We start from the raw sequence: 13,288 nt of genomic DNA on the forward strand, positions 1-13,288 counted from the left end.
GTAATTCTTTAAATAGTATTTAAGAGGTCCTCATAAAAAAAACTAATCACTTAAAATATAATGAAACTAGACAACTTCAATACAATGCGTATTTAAAAATATCAAAACAAGGCATTTCTATATAGAACAAAATTAACACAAAAACACTTTAAATTAAAATAAATTTTAAAAGAAAAAGACACAAATTAAATTGATGATTTCTGTGAAAAAATCAATATAAAATGTAATTTCAGAAATATATATGCGAGGAAATTATTGTGAAATTAATGAACAAGTAATAAATCTATTCGTTCACAAAAATTAATAATAACGAAAATAAGCAATAAATGAATTTATATTTTTTTTATTCAATATAATTGATTAGGCGCTTTTAATAAAAAAATTGACTTAGAAGTAAATTGAAAAAATATATCAGTTAAACCATATAAGTATAAATAAAGTTTAACGACCTTATTGTATTTTGCAAATTTAAAAGAATCATTTTATTATTTTATTGCAGAAGAAATAAAAATGTTTCGGCCCTTATATTGACCATATTCAGGGTTGAAAATGATACGGTATAACTAAATAAATAAATATACTAAATCATTAAATAAAAACACTAGAAAAGAGGCAGACCTAGTTTCTTTATGACGTTAAAAAAAAACATTATTAGAGTAACGTCATAAAGAAAATAAGACTGATTTGTATAGTGTTTTCATTTAATCATTTAATTAATTTATTCATTTTTATTGTTTGTTTATTTAAGTGTGACGTGTCATTTTCAGCCCTGAAGATGACCTGAATAAAGGATGAAACGTCGGCATTTTGTCTGAAATAAAATAAAATCAGTTTTATTTGAACTAGGACAGTTTGTTTCTATTAATAATTTTTTTTTTAATTTATATTAAAAAAAAACAAAATTGTCTAATTTTTTTCTTAATATTTCAAATATTTGTTGTGTGATATTAAATTTAAAAAAATTAGATGTTGTTTTATACATAAAAGCCTCTTTCTTTATTTTCTTTATCGAATTCATTTTAAATTAAATAAAATTTTAAAATTTAACATTTTTAGCATTTCGACTTTTTAAAATCTTAAAAAATATAAAAACTGAAATTTTTTTATTATTTATATAGACTTAAAAACAAATAATATTAGGGCTTGATACAAAATAAAAATTAAATAATTAAATTAAAATGTATCTAAATATTTAAAATGAAATGAGCAGTTTTATACAAAAATAAACATTTTGGTTCTAATAGAAAGAATACATAATTAAATAAAAAAATTACCAGGTGTTTTATGTATTAAAAACCCAAATTTTAAAATTCTATTTATCAAAAAAAACTTCTTAATAAAATAAATAAATAAAATTTCTTAATAAAATAAAAACGAAAATGATAGATTTTTGTGAAAAATTAATTCTTTGACTAAAAAAATATACATTTATAAAAATTCTTCTTTTTTTAAAAAATCAAAAAAAAAACAAAATTTATAAGCAGAAAATTTTCAATTAAAAAATACTATTGTACGTTTTAATATATGTTTTGACATATGTTTTTTGACAAAAGAATTATGAGTTTTATTAAATTAAAAATTTGTAATAAGAGAATATTATTATATTGTATTTACAAACAAAAAAAGGCCTTATACAAAACATAAATTTAAATTAATAAAATCTATCAATGAAATACTACGAATATTGTTTTTATCAGAGAAATAAATATAGTTACATTTTTAAAAGTTAAAACATTGGAAATTATTAAAGTTTACCATTACTGCAAAAAAACAAAAGAAAATTAAAAACAGTTATTAATATTCTTAAAATTAAAAAAAAAGAAACAATCGCAATATAAATTAAGAACTTTTAATAAAAAATTACTATTATATATATATATAAATTGACATTTAAAAAATAGAGATACAGCTTTATATCAAATATAAACTTAAAATAATAAAACGTATCCATGAAATATTTTCCTTTTTTATAAAGAAAAATCTTTTTTAGAGTCATATTATGTGTTTAAAACCTACATTTTAATTTGTTGTGTTCTTTATCGAAAACAATTTTATAAAAATGAATTTATAAGTAAAGACAAAATTTAAAATTATAGATTTAATTTTTTGCGAAAAATTCGTTTGAATAAAAAAATATAAATTTATAAAAATTCTTATATTTGTAAAAAATTGAAATAAAAAAACGGAAAATTTAAATATAAGTTAAAGATTTTGAATATTTTTTTTTTATATTAATAATAATAATAATAATAATAATAATGATTGATAATTAAGTAAGTCAATGGCGTAGTAATTTTTTTTGTAAAATTGTATTAAAAATTCATCATAGCTACGCCACTGGTTGCTAAAAAAAAGTAGGTGAACATCTAGAAATTGTGTTTTTATGCCACAATATCCTGTACCAAAATTCAGTTCAATATTTTAAACCGTATTTGAAAAATTTATTAAAAACGAAAAAAAAATAAAACTTTAACACCTTGTATCTTAAAAACTAATCATTTTAGGACCTATGTTTATATAAACTTTTTGACTTAAAATCGGTCCAGGAGTATCCCTTTTATATTATGATATACCTTTAAGTAACACCCTGTATATTTAGCAAAATAAATATAAATTATTATTAATATTATATCTTTGGAAATGCAATGGAAGCAAAATTAACAACTGTCATATTATGTATTAATTTTTTTTGTACTATTTTATCTATGTAGCTTTTGCTATATAAAAAATATTATTAGTATTATTATTAAGAAATGTGCTACATATACGAATAAAATATGATATTGTCTAAAAATATAATATACAATTAAATTGCTATTTGTTGCCTTCCACTTTATTTAAAAAAATTTACGAATTAAATAATAATTAAATAATAAAATTACGAAATATCAATAATCGATGGTACTACTAAGGTTGCAGTATTAATAAATTATTTTTTTTTTATAAAAAACTACAACAAAAGATTTATTTTAAAGGTGTAAATTTATAAAAACTCTAGTCTAAAAAAATATAGAAATTTAAAATATAAAATGATAATCTTCAATAAACAATTACTAATATAATATATTACAAACAAAATACAATTTTTGGGACTATATTTTCTTGCCAACACATCATATATTATTATCGTTAAATATATATTTATTTAACGATTTTTACATATTTACTTTTTGAACAACTACACCTTAAATATTTAACAAAATTCTTCTGAAAAATCACTGTTTATCATCCATATTATACAATCTAATAACGCTGTTTATATAATAAATATTTATATATAAAATTATATAAAATTCAAATAAACAGACCTAATAAATTAAATATTTAATATATATTTTCTGCAAAAACATTGTTTTTTATCAACACAACCCATACCCCCCCCCCACCCACCCCAACCGTTTGTTTATTAAGAAATTCTTTTGAAAAATCACCCTTTTTTGTTTATAATATCCCATCTAACAGCCCTATTTTTGTATTAAATATTTATTAATAAACATATATAGAATTATATCAAATTTATATAAATAAATTGTATTATTAGATTAGATATTACCGATGAAACCAGCTGTTATTCTTGCATATTGTTTAAGAAAACAATGATATTTGAAAACAATTTTTTACTGGTAAGATATGTGGGGTGGGTGGGGGGTTAGGGTAGGCCTAATGAAAAACGTTTTTTATGCACAAAATAATTGCTCGAGAAAAAAATGCTTTTTAAGAAAATTAAAGATGACAAAAAAATCTATAGATATTGTATCTATACTTTTCTCATATAACCTTAAGGTTTTCGGGTAAACGTCAATGAAACATAGGCATAATATTAAATTCCTCAACGCATATTTATAGTTGAAATTCAAATAAAAATGTGCTGTGAACCAAAAATAAATTATTTATTTAACTATCGTGTGTTGCTTGCTATACAGTACCATCACTAAACTTCTATAGATACAAAAGGACAGCATAAAAACGATATACAAAAAAGATAGCGCAACTTTTTACCACCAGAACCCTTACTAAATCACCTTGAACCCCGCCCGTATTCTCACCCTTATTTTTGCCCTTTCACATACAATATAATATCCAATATTTCGCTGAGTAATTATTACCGAGGTCAGCTGTTTACTGTTTTAGCACAGCATGAATGGTATTAGAACAGGGGGGCGAGTATACACACATGCGATTTTAACCCCGAACATTCATTCGTTTATTAGGGGGGTGGAAGAACTTAATGTATATAAAAATAATTGATTTTGTTTTTATGCCAGGGGGTCTTAATGCGTAAAAAAAGCATATGGTTTGGATTTGAATTTAATACATCTTCAAGGCTTTTTAAGAAAATCAAGATTACTTGAAGCACTACTGACTAACGACCCGAAAACACGTCTGATTATTATAATATTGTTTTGGTCACGGAAACAGCCGATGGCCCTTTTCTTACCCTCGTTTACCACCGTAATTAATGATCTTACCGGGACGATTTTTTTTTTTTAATTAGAGATTTTTATCTGGAAGGCAAATTATGCCGGAATTTTGATATAAAGAAAGAAAAGGGATTATTTTCGGAATTTATGTTGTTGATCATTCGCGTGTTAATAATGAAGACGTTAAGGGTCCAACCGACCCGAAACGAATTCGGTGTGCGGCCGACCCTTTCGCAGTTTGAAATTTATTTGTGGGTCTTGAGTAGTATGTAACCGAATAAGGGATGTAAATGAATTTTAACCCCATTAAAACCGAGTAAATGTGATAATATTTGGTTGTATCTAATTGTAGATCGAGCCTGACTGAGAATTATAACGAGTTCTTTATCCGATGCATGGAATTAATTAAAAAATATTAACTGCTTGGAAATATACGGGATTTTTCAAGCAGTATGATAGGAAAGAAAATTTCAACTAGTTGGAAAATAGTTGAGTGATTGTTCCAGGCAGTTGGGACCAAAAAATTAGTTCAACTGCCTGGAAGAATTAACAGATTACCTTTATTGCCTATCCAGCATATTCTTTTCCGGGCATTTTTTTTAATTTGTTAATTTTTGCTTGAATTTAAAGCGTCTAAGCACAAAAAAAATATATTTAAACCGGGGGTACATCAACGGATAAACAATAGGTTCAAGAGTCTATAAATTACACCCAAATTTCGCTTTTAACAATCAAACGCAGTACACCTAATTTATAAATAATATCGCAGTGCCACGTTCCAAGCAGCATCGTTATTAGCCGCCTACTGAAAGTACGCACCGTAAAAACATACCTACCTACGTATACAATATAACTTGAAATATTTCTAATAAATTTGGCGAAGGTGCCGGGGATATTTCGAGTATTTCAAGTATTTCAAATCGGCTCGGACCCCCGTTTAAGGATTCGGCGAGACTTATTTTACTCTCAAAGCTGAATGTATCGACTGCGTTGCCAATAGAACCGCATTCTTCGCTAATCCAATTATTTTTTCGGGTATTGTTAGTGAGTTTTTAATAATTTTATATAAAGAGAGTGTATGGTACGGCAACACGGTATTGTTTCGAGTGTGGGTATTCCGTGTTAGTGTGTTTATAAGAGTTTGATGCTTAAATAGGGTAGAGTGGTGCATAGAGAAGGAACCAGTGAAGTATTTACGTTATTTTAATTTGTTTATTTTTTTTGTTTGTATGTTATTCCTTACAATTAAATCGTTTTATTTTGTTAAGAATTTTCCTAAATTTCTTCCAGGATATTCCAGGATCTAGACAATACTTCGTACGAAGCTTTTACATGATTAAGATTTTGGAAGATACGTTTTCTTAAAATGTTTGATTGAAATAAAAATGATTTTTTTTTCAATTATTTGGAAACGTTTTTATTTAATCTTTTTTTCATTGAAAAATGAGACATAATATTAACATGGATTTATTTAGCGTCAATGGTACAAAAGATATACAATAATTATAAAAAGTATAAAGGCCACTTAAATATATGAACAAAACTAAAAGTTATGAATAGTTTGTAAGGGAAAACACTAATTATCTAAAACTAAGCCTATACTAATAAAAAAAGTTAACAATCCAAGCAACACGTCTTATATATTTATTCAACAAAACAATTTTTGGTTTTGGTATAATTGTCAACCGTATAATATGGTCAAGGTATATCTATTAAACTGTAGAATATACGTATACCATATACGATTCTGCCCACAAAAGGGAGAAAATTTTGGCATTTAAAAAAATTGACACGGAATTTCGGCTGTCCCAAGCAGAAACACAGTAATTGCAATTTTTGTCAAAATTGAGAATTTACTGTTACCGTACTTGCTGCATTTTGCTTTACATTTCTATATTTAAAAAATCAAAATCGGTTGATAAATAACGGAGTTATGAGCATGTCTCAACCTAGTAACTGCATCCAATATAATGACAAACCCATGAAGAAACACAGTAACTAACACCTCCCATGGAGAAACCCAGTAACTGCACTGCAGTTGTTTCTTCATGAAATTTAGTTGTTTATGTACTGTGTTTTAAAATGGGAAACAGATTTTATTTGATCTGCGTAAAATCATTAACCCCACTTAAGCGAAATTAGCTGGAACGTTTTGGGCCGCGGGCGTATTTTTTTTAGTAGCTATTAACAAGACTCCAATAATGGAACACACTGAGTCATTTCATCCTTGCCTTAGTCATTATCGGAGAAAAAATGACCCAAATGTGCGTTATTTGCCCCGAGAATTAACTGTTAGGCAAATATTTGATGATTTTGTCACAAAACATCCAAACCTATGTAAAATTGAATATTACAGACAGAATTTAAGAGAAGTGAATATTTTTTTTCTTGCGAAGAATGCGAATCGTTAAAAAAGGCAATTCATACGCAATACATAACGGTAATATGGTTGAAAAACTTAATGTCCATAAATTAAAAGTAAAGATGGCTTCAGATCAATATAAGAAGGACTTAGAGGAGGCTGCTAGTAAGAATCTTCGAAGACGAATTTTTTCTATGGACCTTCAAAAGGTTATGCTATTGCCAATTATGCTGAGTTCTAAAACCTGTTTTTTTACTGGTCGTCTGGTAGTATTAATCAAACGTTTGCCACTTTAAATCCTAAAGCAACGGAAAATAGTTCTTGTATTGTTTGGCATGAGGCCTTATCTGTACGAAAAGCAGAAGCGTTGGCTGATGCTTTATTAGAAGTTATAAAAAAAGAACGAGATGTATTGAGTTTTACGTTTTGGGCTGATAATTGCATCAGTCAGAATAAAAACTGGGTCTTATATACTTCACTACTAACAGAAGTAAATAGCAACAGAGGACCGGATCAAATCACAATTCGGTATCTGACAGCTGGTCACACGCACATGAGTGCTGATGACATACACGGTAATATAGAAAAAAAGATAAAAAGAAATATTTATGATTTTGATGAATACTCGAAGTTACATTGTTTTTTTATCAACATAACCCTTAACCCCCCACTCACCCCAAATATTTAGCCAGTAAAAAATTCTTTCGAAAAATCACCATTTTTCGTCCATAATGTCCAATCTAATAGCACTGTTTTTGTATTAGATATTTATTAATATACATATATATAATTTTATCAAATTTAAATAAACAAACTGTGTTAATAGATTAGATATTAATGACAACATGCATATCATGTTGGAAAACAATGATTTTTGAAAGTAATTTCTTACTGGTTGAATTGTGGGGTGGGTGGGGGGGTACAGGTAGGGTTAAAGAAAAACGTTTTTTTTGCAGATAATATTTTTCTAAAAAAAAAATGCCTATTAAGAAAATATATATATTTTTCTCACATAACCTTTTCATGATCTAGGTTCAAAAATACAGTTTTTAAAGTAAAACTATTGGTATATTTATCAACCGTACATGATCAATTATTAAACTGTAGCATATACGTATATCTTATATGAATTTGTTTACAAAAGGAAGAAAAATTCAAATACAGGGTGTTTCAGAACTTCTAGTGGTTATTCAGTGGAACAGCAGAAAAAATTTTAGTATAGAGACCCATGTCCGGAAAACTATGACTACGGCACTACAGACTAGACGCGTTAAAATTTAGAAAGACGATGAATTGCCTAAATAGTATTTAGTGCATTTTAAACAGAAATTGTTTTTTGTAGCTGCATTCTATATCGTCTTAGTCGTGCAAATTAACAAAAATTAATTGTTGCTAGTGGAAAACTTTCTAGAAAGCATTTTCTATCCATATCTATTATCATACCAACATTTTTCCGAACGGCATCTTTAAAACCAACATGGCATGTTTAGAACCAACATGCATGATACTGGTGTTGCTCAAACCGTAACAGCAATGTCACATTGCTAAAGATATGAATACGAGTAACGCTTCCGTCTGGCGGGTGCTATACGAACAACAACTTTATCCTTAACACTTCCTTATAAAGTTCAAGGATTGACTGCAGCCGATTATCATCCTAGAGTTCAATTTTGATCATGTTCTTCTCTCTTCATCATATCACTGCACAACCAAATTTTTTACGCTGTGTTTTATGGACCGATAAGCCCTTTTCATAAGAAGCCGTATTTGTAACAGTACGAATAGAAAAAAAAGAAAATCCTCATGCAATTCCCCAAACAAAGTCTGTCAACGCATGGACAGGCATTGTTGATAATTATTTAATTGAACCATACCTTCTATCAAAACGGTTACTAGGACCTATTTACCGGGGTTTTTTGGAGGAAGTTCTGTCAAAACTTCTTGAAAGTAATCCAATAAACGTTCGACAGCAAATGTGATTTCAGCATGATGGAGTGCCGGCTCACTTTGCTATACAATTACGTGAGAATTTAGCTCAGCAGTTTGGGCACCGTTGGATTGCCAGAGATGGAGCAGTTTCTTGTTCTCCTAGGTCACCCGATTTAACGCCGCTAGATTTTTTCCTGCGGGAACATGTAAAGTCTTTGGTCTACGAAACTCTAGTTGAAACAGAACAAGGCATAATTGGATGAATTATAGCAGCATTTGAAATCATTCAAAACCAAGTATCGAATCTTTAGATCGATGTATTCAGGTTGGAGGAAGAAATTTTGAACAATTACTGTGATGATATCACGTAAAAAAAGCGAAGATTAAATGCATTAATTCCTATTTAGACAATTTATCGTTTTTCTAAATTTCAACGCGTCTTAGGGCCGTAGTGCCGTAGTGAAACTTTTCCGAACATACTTTTTTTTACTGTTGCACCGAATAACCCCTAGAAGTTTGATCCTATAGTTTTGAAACACCCTGTATGTAATAAAATGACCCTGAAAAACGCATTTTATAAACGTTTTTAAATAGTATACAATATACTATACAGAACCATAATATTAAGCTCCTCAACGTATATCACGCGGACATTTTATCCGAAATTTGCAAAGTTCAAGCAAAAATGTACATCTGGTGTAAACCAAAAATTAAGTTTTATTTAACTAATGATGTATGTTGCTTGGGAATTAAAATTGTATAAAAAAAAATTAACGTAAAACATATAATGTAAAGATGATATATATAAAAATGATAATGTATGTAAAATAAATATATATAAAATAATATGAAAAATAATAATGACAATATATGTAAAATATGATAAATATAAAGAACACACTAACTCACACATTAAATCTAGATAAAATTAACAAAACTTACAACCTATCTAAACTAAATTTGCTTAAAAGCCTCTTTAACTGTATTAAATTATCACAGGTTTTAATGGTCACAGGTAATTTATTAAATTTTATTAACCCTCTGTACTGGACAGAGTTGAGCAACTGATTTGTGTTATATATGTCTGTCAGTATAAACTCTATGCGATTTCTTAAAAATAAACTGTTAAATAAATTGAACGATTATGCAGAACTGGTCCACTACTATTTATATGACATTTAAATATATTTTTAGTTAAATATATATTTATTCAACGATTTTTTAGTAAATTTTGGTTGTGGTTTAATTATCAACCGTATATGGTCAAGATATATTTATTAAACTGTAGAATATACGTATACCATATACAAATCTGCTTACAAAAGGGAAAAAATTTTGGCATTTAAAAAAATTTATTAAAAATTTTTAAACTCGATTATTGGTTGAAATTCTTCTGAAAAATCACTGTTTTTCGTCCATATTATTCTATCTCACAACGCTGTTTTTATACTAAATATTTATATGTAATATTTTTTATATGCAAATTAATAAACAATGTTATTAAATTTAATATTGAATATATATTTCCTGCAAAAACTCTGTTTTTTATCAACACAACCCTTACCCCCCCACCCACCCCAAACATTTGTTTATTAAGAAATTCTTTTGGAAAATCACCGTTTTTCGTCCATAATATCCAATCTATAATAGCACTGTTTTTGTATTAAATAATTAATAATATACATATATATAATTATCACATTTCAATAAACAAACTGTGTTAATAGATTAGATATTAATGACAAAACCGGCTGTTATTCATGCGTATTATGTTAAAAAACAATGATTTTTAAAAGTAATTTCTTACTGGTTAAATTGTGGGGTGGGTGGGGGGTTATAGGTAGGGTTAAAGAAAAACAAAAAGGTTTTTTTTTGCAGAAAATTATTTCCTAAAAAAATGCTTTCTCACACAATCTTTTCATGATCTAGGTTCAAAAATACAGTTTTTAAATTAAAACTATTGGTATATGTATCAACCGTATATGGGCAACGTATAGTTTTTAAACTGTAGAATATACATATATCATATATGATTCTGTTTACAAAGGGAAGAAAAATTTGGCATTTAAATAAATTGACAAGGGATTTACATGTCTAGTTTTTACACTCGATCACCACACCTCAAATATGTAATAAAATACCCAAAAATCTATTTTATAAACGTCTTTAAATAGTATACAATTACAGACATATATCATTAAATTCCTCAACGTATACCACGCGGACATTTTATCCGATATTTATAGTTCAAGTTCAAGCAAAAATGTATATATCTGGTGTAGACCAAAAATAAACGTTTATTAAACTATCGTGTGTTACTTGGGAATTAAAATTATCTGTGTTACTTGGGGATTAACTTACAACCTATCTAAAATAAATTTGCTCAAAATTCTCTTGAACTGAATTAAATTATCACAGGTTTTAATGTTCCTAGGTAATTTATTGAATTCTATTAAGCCTTTGTACAGGACAGAGTTGAGCAACTGATTTTTGTTACATCTGTTTGTCGGTATTAAATTTATGCAATATCTAGTACCACAATTATGTACAGTAGTGGCCAAAAGTAGATAGACAAAGTATTATTTTAAATAATTGTTATTTGTAAGGCGGTCTATTAAAAGACACCAATAAATTTGAGTTAAATATTTTGCTTGCTATCAGATAAAGCAATAATATAAATATAGCTGGTCAAAAGTAGATAGACAAAAACAATTTTGAAATAATTTCTTTGTCTAGATATTTATAAAATAAAATTAGTATAGTATTGCTTCTCTTTAACTCAAGGTGCAACATGCCACACGGAATTAGATTCTCTCTTGATTTAAGACAACGCATTATTAATGCATATCGCGCGGGTGATCGTCAAATTGATATTGCTCGTAGATTTGATGTTAAAAGAAAAGCTGTTTGGGCAATTATCAAAAGATATGAAAGGACAAGATCATTAGGGCCAAAAAATAAATCTGGTCCACCAAACAAAATGGACATTGGAGCTGTTCGCAAATTAAAACAAATTAGCCAGAATAACCCTTTCATGACTTCTGGTCAAATTCAGATAGAATTACAGGCTCAAGGGATTTGTAATGAGTGTCCTCAAGGACTGTAAGACGAAGGTTAGTAGAAGAAAATCTATTTGCACGTAGACCAGCAAAAAAACCATTGCTTTTAAAAAAGAATCGCTTAGCTCGATTGGAATTTGCCCTTCAGCATATACACTGGACAAAGCATGAATAGAAACGTGTTTGCTGGAGCGACGAATCGAAGTTTAATTTGTTTAAGTCCGATGGAATTCAATATGTTAAACGTCCTTCTGGCCAGCGTTTGAATCCCAAGTACACAAAACCCACAGTTAAGCATGGAGGTGGATCAGTGATGGTTTGGGGTTGCTTCTCAGGTTATGGAATGGGCCCGTTACATCGCATAGAGGGCATAATGGACAGGTTTATGTATAGGGATATTCTCAGAGATGTTATGTTGCCCTATGTCGAAGACAATTTACCATTGAGATTCCAATTCCAGCAAGATAATGACCCGAAGCATTCCTCCAAAATTATGAAGCAATTTTTCGAAGAAGAAAAAATACCAATCTTAAAATGGCCATCCCAGTCACCCGATCTTAATCCCATCAAAAATTTATGGGAAATTGTAGATCGTAATATTAGGGATAAAAACTATTCAAATAAGGGTGAATTATTCGAACGGTTGCAACAGAAATGGAAAAATATTGGTTTTAAACTCTTAGACAATTTTATTGAATCAATGCCACGTAGATGTCAGGCTGTAATAGGCAATAATAAGTATTTTACAAAATACTAATATTGTAGATAATTTAATTTGTAATTAAAAAAAAAATACTTCGAAAAAAAAAGAGTATTGGTTATTTTTTAAATTTGTCTATCTACTTTTGTCCAGCGTATATTTAGTTATTTCTTATTATTTACCCAATTAGGTGATTGTTTCTAAAGAATGTTTTATTATTTTTATACATGTTTATGTGGCCCATAATATACTTAAATATCTTTATTATAGAATTTTTATTTCCTTTGATTTTTTTTTTAAAAACCATTTGTCTATCTACTTTTGGCAATTACTGTATATCTTTAAAAACTCTTAATTTATCACAGACGTAGTTAGGTAAAATATGTTGTTTTAACTTAAAAATAAACAAATAGACCCTAAACATAATTCTTTGATTGACAGACAGCATATTTAGGACAGATAACATAGAGTTCGCAAGAGTATAACGATTACATTTTAAAATCTGTCTCATACCTCCGTCTTTGGATTATTGATTATTATTACATGAGAGATTTAATTTTTTGATCTAAATCTTAAGTTTTTCAGTAAATAGTTTATAATTTTTTTTTGTGTTTTTTTTAGTACTTTTTTGTTATTTCTTCTTTATATAATTCAAAAAATGCCACACCTATTACCTAAAAATAATAAATATAAGTGTTCTTTTTTTTGTATATTTTAATTAGTTTGTAAAACAATAGGTTTTATTTCTAAAGAAAAAACGGCTTTAACGGCCTCTAAGAAGAATTAAAAAAATTACTTAAAGATCAAGATAAGAAAA

The 13,288-nt window shown here is 27.8% G+C and overlaps 1 protein-coding gene and 1 long non-coding RNA gene across 6 annotated transcripts in view; one reads left to right on the plus strand and one right to left on the minus strand.

The window, feature by feature from the left end:
* LOC126733739 (uncharacterized) overlaps positions 1–13,288 on the minus strand; it is a 178,909-nt gene that overhangs the window by 48,290 nt on the left and 117,331 nt on the right. The window lies entirely within an intron of this gene.
* LOC126733736 (hemicentin-1) overlaps positions 1–13,288 on the plus strand; it is a 613,913-nt gene that overhangs the window by 1,027 nt on the left and 599,598 nt on the right. The gene's annotated exons all lie outside the window — the stretch shown is intronic.

This window comes from Anthonomus grandis, chromosome 3 (genome assembly GCF_022605725.1).
Source record: "Anthonomus grandis grandis chromosome 3, icAntGran1.3, whole genome shotgun sequence".
NCBI classification, from domain to species: domain Eukaryota; kingdom Metazoa; phylum Arthropoda; class Insecta; order Coleoptera; family Curculionidae; genus Anthonomus; species Anthonomus grandis.